The following is a 7,033-nucleotide window of genomic DNA, read 5'->3' as shown; positions in this document are numbered from 1 at the left end:
GCTTGCGAAGTGCTTTCCGTGTGTTAACTGTTGTTTGCGCTTCTTCCTCCAAGAGGAGCCGGACATCGGGGTGACGTCACGGCTCGCCTGAATCGGATTTAAGGGAGGGACGGTGTGCAGGGTCACCAGCCTTACTCCCTCCTCCGGAGCCATCTGGCTCTGTTGGTGAGATACATACAGGACGACTGAAGATGGAAAGCAGGGTTAAGTGACTTGGCCAGGGTCACACAAGTAGTAAGTGTCTGAGGTGAGCCTTGAACTCTGGTCCTCCTGACTCCAGGGCCAGCGCTGTATCCACCGCGCCACCTGGCTGCCCCAACCGCTTCTTGAACTGTGGCTCACAGCCCCATGTGGGGAGCATAGCTGATTGTGGGGGTCCCAAAAAATGTGACAACAGTCAAAGGTTCGGTATACCTATTTTATATACCGATATACCCGGGGTTGCTTAAAAACTGATTGTGCAAAAAGGGTCCCGAGTGAAAAAGTTTAAGAAGTCCTGTGTTGGGGCAGCTAGATGGCGCAGTGGATAGAGCACCGGCCCTGGATTCAGGAGTACCTGAGTTCAAATCCGGCCTCAGACACTTAACACTTACTAGCTGTGTGACCCTGGGCAAGTCACTTAACCCCAATTGTCTTACTAAAAAAAAAAAAAGTCCTGCGTTAACTCATTTATGAAGCACCTACTATGAGCCAGGCACCGTGCTAAAGGCCGGGAAACAAAGAAAGGCACCAAAATAGTGCCTGCCCTCAGGGAGCCCCCAGTCCAGAGGGGGAGCCCACGTGCAAACAAGTGCACAGAGCGAGTCTCCTCCCCACCCACGGGTTGAGGAGGCTTCCTGCATCGGGAAGCTGTGGGGGAGTCCTGGAGATCGGGGTGGGGGTGTTTCCGCTTTAGAGCTGATGCGAGGGCCTGTCTGATTGAGCAGGTAGTCTGCTCCACCCCATCCCCATTTTAACTCTAATCCTCCAAATCTGCCGGGCCTTCAAGCCCCCCCCCCCCCATGTGGGTCCGGCCACCTCACACCTCGTAACTCACCAGAGTCCATCCTGGGCCCCGGTCTCTCTGCTGCTTTTCACCTAAGTCACTCTGCCTCCCTATAACGCGGGGCATCCCCTTTGGCAGTTCCCCTGGTAGAACTCTGGCTGTCCTCGCCTCAGGCTTCCTCCAAGCCTGATCATCGCCACTTCTTCGTGTATAGACCATGTATTTTTTGTTTTGTCTTTCTTTGTAGCCATAGGGCATAGCACAGTGCTCGGCACACAGCAGGCACTTAATAAATGCTGACTGACCTGGTGACTTGCTAAGGACCGCCTCCCTCCCCCCATACTTGGCCCTGATCTTTTCCATCTAAGCGAGTATGGGGCAAGAGGGTTCAACCCCTCTGAGCCTCAGTTTTCTCCTCTGTGAAACGGAGCTAATACCATGTTTACTCCTTCCCTTCTTCCTCTTTGAAGAAAGTGGTTTTGAAAGTGCCCTTGAAGTATGAGCTGTAATTAAGACTAAAAAGGCCAAAATAAAACTGTTTCACCAACTTTACCACAAAGAGCAATTCATTAACATTTTTCTCCTTACTTATTTTATCTTTTTTTTGCAGGCAACGGGGGTAAAGTGACTTGCCCAGGGTCACACAGCTAGTAAGTGTCAAGTGTCTGAGGCCGGATTTGAACTCAGGTACTCCTGAATCCAGGGCCGGCGCTTAACCACTGCGCCATCTAGCTGCCCCTTTCTCCTTACTTATTAAGAGACTGCCAAGCCTTTTATCACCAAGGGCTAAAGCACTTTATAAAGACACCCTTTTGAAGGGAGATTTAATAGTGACCCAAAGGTCAGGAAGGCAAATGCCGGGCTGGGGAATCTAGAAGCCCTGAGAAAGAGGAAGGAACTCTGAGTTCCAAGCTGCCCTGCTCTAGAACACTCTGAAAAGATATCAGGAGGGATGGTAATTATCATGGAGAAAGGGCTTAATAAATATTTGTCAAGGAATGAATGAATGGAATGTCTGTCCCAAAGCTAAAATGGGGAACAACGTGCTTTAAGGACCCGTGACTTCATTGGCACAAGCTGGCACATTATAGACTTGGAAGTTAAATTGGAAGGGACCTTACATACCACACAGTCTAATCCCCTAATTTTATAGTGGAGGAAACTGCCATCTCAGAGGGATTAAGGGGTTAAGGAGCAGCCAAGTGGCATCATAGTGGATAAAGTGCTGGACTCCAATCAGGAAGACCTGAACTCAGTCCTCCCTCAGATACTTACTAGCAGTGTGACCTTGGGCAAGTCACTTACTTAACCTCTGTTTGCTTCAGTTTCCTCATCTCTGAAATGGGGATAATAATCGCGCCTCCCTCCCAGGGTTCTGGTGAGAATCAAATGAGATAATGATTGTAAAGTGCTTAGCACAGTGCCTTGCACATGGTCAGGGTAGTACAAATGGTAGTTATTATTACTAAGGTAACATAGGTAGAAAGCATCAGAGCCTGGATTTGAACCCAAATCATCCGTCTCCAAATCTAGGGGGCTTAGTGCTATGCTGGTGCGCCTCATCCCCTCACTGATGATCCCAAGCTCCCTCTGACTGAGTAAGGTGTTCTTCCAACATTTCCATGGCCAACACATTCTTTAGGTGCCTCCCCTCCCCCAGTAGATGAGCTTCCTTGCATGTACCAGGCTGGCAAGCAGATGCCAGGCACAAAGCTTCTCTAGCTGATAGAGCAACAAGGAGATCTGTGAAAAGGGTTTTGTCCCATGTAACTTGTCTGGGCTGCCTCCTCCGGGCTCCTGCTGCTGTGACACGACCCTCTTGGGGCCTGGCTTTTCTCCTAGCTCTTGCCCTTCCATGTCAACATGAGGAAGAATTTCTTGGAGAATAGCAGGAAATAAATACAAGAAACGAGATGAAGATTGAAACGTGCATGAGATGTACATGGGGTTGGATGCCCCAATCCCTCTGTGGGCCAGACTGTCGATCAGTCCGTTCTTGGTTTCTGCATGCTCAGTGCCTGTTGGTGCTCAGACCAGGGTCACCCGGCTAGGAAGAGCCTGAGGCCAGATTGGAAGGAACATGAATCTTCCTCACTCCAGGCCTGAGCCTCTTATCCACTTGGATATCTACCTGCCCTTACTAAGCGTTTATCAACTGACTGACTGACAGAAACTGCTCCAGCTGGCGGCTCGTCAGTGACAGCAGGGCAGCGAAGTTCAGGAGATTCACCGTGTCTTGTCCTCTGCTGCTTCTGGAGCCCCTCAGAAGGCTTTGGAGAAGGAAGACCTTGGGACTCCCTCCTTCCTGGATCCTCTCCCCTGCCTGGAATGCAGACCGTTCGTGTCTCCTGGTTCCCTCACCACCTATCCGCCTACTCAATCAGCCTTCTGGACTAGTCACCATCCTTCTTCCCGCTCCTCGGCGTGGCCATTCCCAAGGCTCTGCCATCTTTGTTCTCTCCAAGTTTTCTCAGTCCTTGATTGTGTCAGAGGCAGGTGAACTATTTTTGGAGTTTGACATAGAGGAAATTCTTCCGGTACAGGCTGGACTAGAAGGCTCCTGAGCTCCCTCTCATTCTGGTCCTGGGATGCTGTGAAAAGTCGGATGATCCCTTGGGTGTACTCGAGAGGGAATCCTCTTCTTTTTCTTTGTTTCAAGTGTTGGTTAGGCGAGTGGATGGAGTGCTGGGCTGGAGGCAAGAAGACCTGAATTCAAATCCTGCCCCAGGATCCTGGACAAGTCCCTTGACCTCTCTCAGCCTCAGGCTCCCCATCTGTAAAGCAAGATTAAACAGCACCACCGCCTCTCTCCCAGGGTTGTTGTGAGGAGTAAATGAGTCATGCGGGTTCCTAACTTTGGGGTTCCCCTTATATCAATATGTCCCTCCTACCTCTACAGGATTTCTCACATCTGTTCCCTCCTTTTTTCTCTCTTGAGGCTATGTCTTTGCCTTCCTCCAGGCCTTTATCACCTCCTACCTGGCCTATTGTAATTGACTTCTGTCTCTGTTTTCAGTCTCTCCTTTCTCTAATACATTCTCTACCCAGCTGCCAAAATAGTTCTGTAAGGCATGGGCATGGTGCTCCCCTGGTCAAGAATCTTCAGTGGTTCCCTGGCACCCCTAGGATAACATACACACTTCTCAGCCTGGTGATTAAAGCTCTCGGCAATCTCTCTGCAGGGTACTTTCTCAGTCTTGTTTTACATGTACTTTGTGTTCCAGCCAATTTGGCACATTAGCCATAGGCGGCCTTGCATTTGAAATGCCATTGCTAGCATAGCTTGTCTGCCACACCTGGGTTGCCCTGTTTCATTTCTGCCATTAGAAACCCTTATTTTCCTTCAAAGCCCAGCCATGGTTCCCCCTCCCCCCATTCTCCATGGTTGTTCTGTTGTTCTTCAGTCATTTCAGTCGTGTCTGACTCTTCATGACCCCAGTTGGGGTTTTCTTGGCAGAGACACTGGAGTGGTTGGCCATTTCCTTCTCCAGCTCATTTTACAGATGAGGAAACAGACAAACGGGGGAAGTGACTTGCCCAGGGTCACATAGCTAGTGAGTGGCTGAGGACAGATTTGAACTCAGGAAGATGAGTCTGCCTGACTTTGGGTCAGGCACTCTATCCACTTGGCTATCCAGCTGCCCCTCCATGGAGCCTTCTCTAATAAAAGTGTTCAACCAATCAATCATCAAGGACTTATCAGGTGCCTCCTCTGGGCTAGGTTGTGTCAGAAGGCTCTGTCCTAAGTGCTGACACCACAAAGACAAAAGTGAGACATTCCCTGCTCTCAAGGAACTTAAGTTCTGTTGGGAAGACAGCCTGTATACAAAAGGAGTACAAGATCTTTGGGGGGGGGGGCACCACCAATGTGGGGCCAAAAGGAATCGGAAGGTGACACTTAAGCGGGTCTTGGTAAGGCCCTGCTCTGTTCCTTTAGGATTTTGGAGTTTTCCTTTGCCTGTATCACATTCTTGCTCATAGAATACTTGTGGAGCTGGTGCAGCCACATACTCACATAGTAAAATGGAAGTTCTTGTGGGTATCTTTGTATTGGCAGCACTGTAGGTGCTTACCATTTGTTCAATTCGATAAACGTTTTATTATTGAATTAACTTTTTCTTGGGGGGGGAGGCAGTTGGGGTTAAGTGACTTGCCCAAGGTCACACGGCTAGTAAGTGTCAAGTGTCTGAGGCTGAATTTGAACTCTGGTACTCCTGACTCCAGGGCCGGTACTCTATCTACTGCACCACCTAGCTGCCCCTATTGAATTAAATTTTATTTTTACATCACCTTCTTTTCCCAGTATAGAACTCTCATCTCTCCCACATGGAGTTACCCCTTATAACAAAGAATACAAAAGGGAAAAAAAGTTCAGCCACGTTAACCAACATATTGGTCAAATCTGAGAATTAAACAATATTCATTGTCTGTAGCTCTTAGTTGTACAAAGGTAGCAACTAGGCCTAGAACGAGAAAGACATTAGTTCAAATACAGCCTCCCCCCACTGTGTAACCCTGGCCAAGTCACTTTACCTGCCTGCCTCAGTTTCCTCATGTGTAAGAGATGGGGATAATAATAGCACCTGCCTCTGAGGGGTTTTGTGAGGATCAAATGAGATAATTTTTGCAAAGCACTCTGCAAACCTCCAAGCTCGCTATTATCACTAAGAAAGTGCATTCTCATGTTTTGGCTTGGTCATAATAATGACTCGGCATTCAGTTTTGCAGTCACTGTGTGCATTGCTTTCTTGGCCCTAGACTCTGCAACGCTGCAGAGTCTTCCCATGTGTAACAGTGATAATAGACATTTTGAAGCCTTCAGACTCATTGCTTCTTATGGTCATATCCCACATGCAGTCATGTAACTAACTTGGTTTTGTGTTTCCTTGTGGCTGGACATCAGCTTTGTTTTCAATCTTTACTATCACAAAAAGGACTAGTGTAAATGTTTTGGTGTAAACGGGGCCTTTTTGTCATTGGACTCCTTGGGATGTAGGCATAGCTGTGGGATCCTCTGGGTCCAAGGCTATGGCTGTTTGGTTACTTTCTTAGCATGGAGCTCAATGGATTTCCAGAATGGTTGTATCCATCCTACATCATCCAGCACTGAGGAGGATGCTGTGCTACAGGCCAGGGATCCAAAAATGAAGTCAAACACCCAATCCTTGTCCTCAGGAAGCTTACCCTTGGGGCGAGCTGTTAAAAACACAAGAAGGCCTCTGCCCTGCACAAGGGTTTGTAGAATTGTGATCTTTAGAAGATCACGGCACTTGTCAACATGTAAGGTAACTGTTGTAACTTAGCCCCACCTACTGGCCTAAATGAGGAGCTGACAAGGGTCTCTTGTTTGATGGAATCGGTGACATTTCTGGCCTTCTTGGAGAGCTTTGACCAATACGCTGGTTAACATGGATGAACTTTTTTTCCCTTTTGTATTCTTTGTTATAAGGGGTAACTCCATGTGGGAGAGATGAGAGTTCTATACTGGGAAAAGAAGGTGATGTAAAAATAAAATTTAAGGGAGCAGCTAGGTGGCACACTGGATAGAGCATTGGCCCTGGATTCAGGAGGACCTGAGTTCAAATCCAGCCTCAGACGCTTGACACTTACTAGCTGTGTGACCCTGGGCAAGTCACTTAACCCCAATTGCCTCACAAAAAAAAAAAATAAAATTTAATTCAATGGGGGCAGCAATGGGATCCTAGTGTTAGCTTATTTACAAAAGGAACCACCTTTTCCCTCCCAAAAGAATTAATTCTCCCTTAATTGAACTCAATCCCCAACCTCTCTTGGCTACTTAAGGAAGTGAACAAAAGAGACAACAAAGGCTGTGTCTGTTTCCTGGGTCAGATAAAGATCAGATTGTTTAAAAAAGAGAAAGTCTTTGGAGAAGTTCCAGAACTTTGCTCACTTAATAACATCCACCTTTACATGCAAACTTTAAGTTTTCAAAGTACTTTTTCTCAAAATGTGGTGATGTGGGTAGAGCAATTATTATCTTCACTTTATGGAGGAGAAAACTGAGGCTCTGGGGTGACTTGGCAGTAA

This window comes from Dromiciops gliroides, chromosome 2 (assembly GCF_019393635.1).
Source record: "Dromiciops gliroides isolate mDroGli1 chromosome 2, mDroGli1.pri, whole genome shotgun sequence".
Classification (NCBI taxonomy): Eukaryota; Metazoa; Chordata; class Mammalia; order Microbiotheria; family Microbiotheriidae; genus Dromiciops; species Dromiciops gliroides.
Note: the sequence above shows the minus strand (reverse complement) of the source record.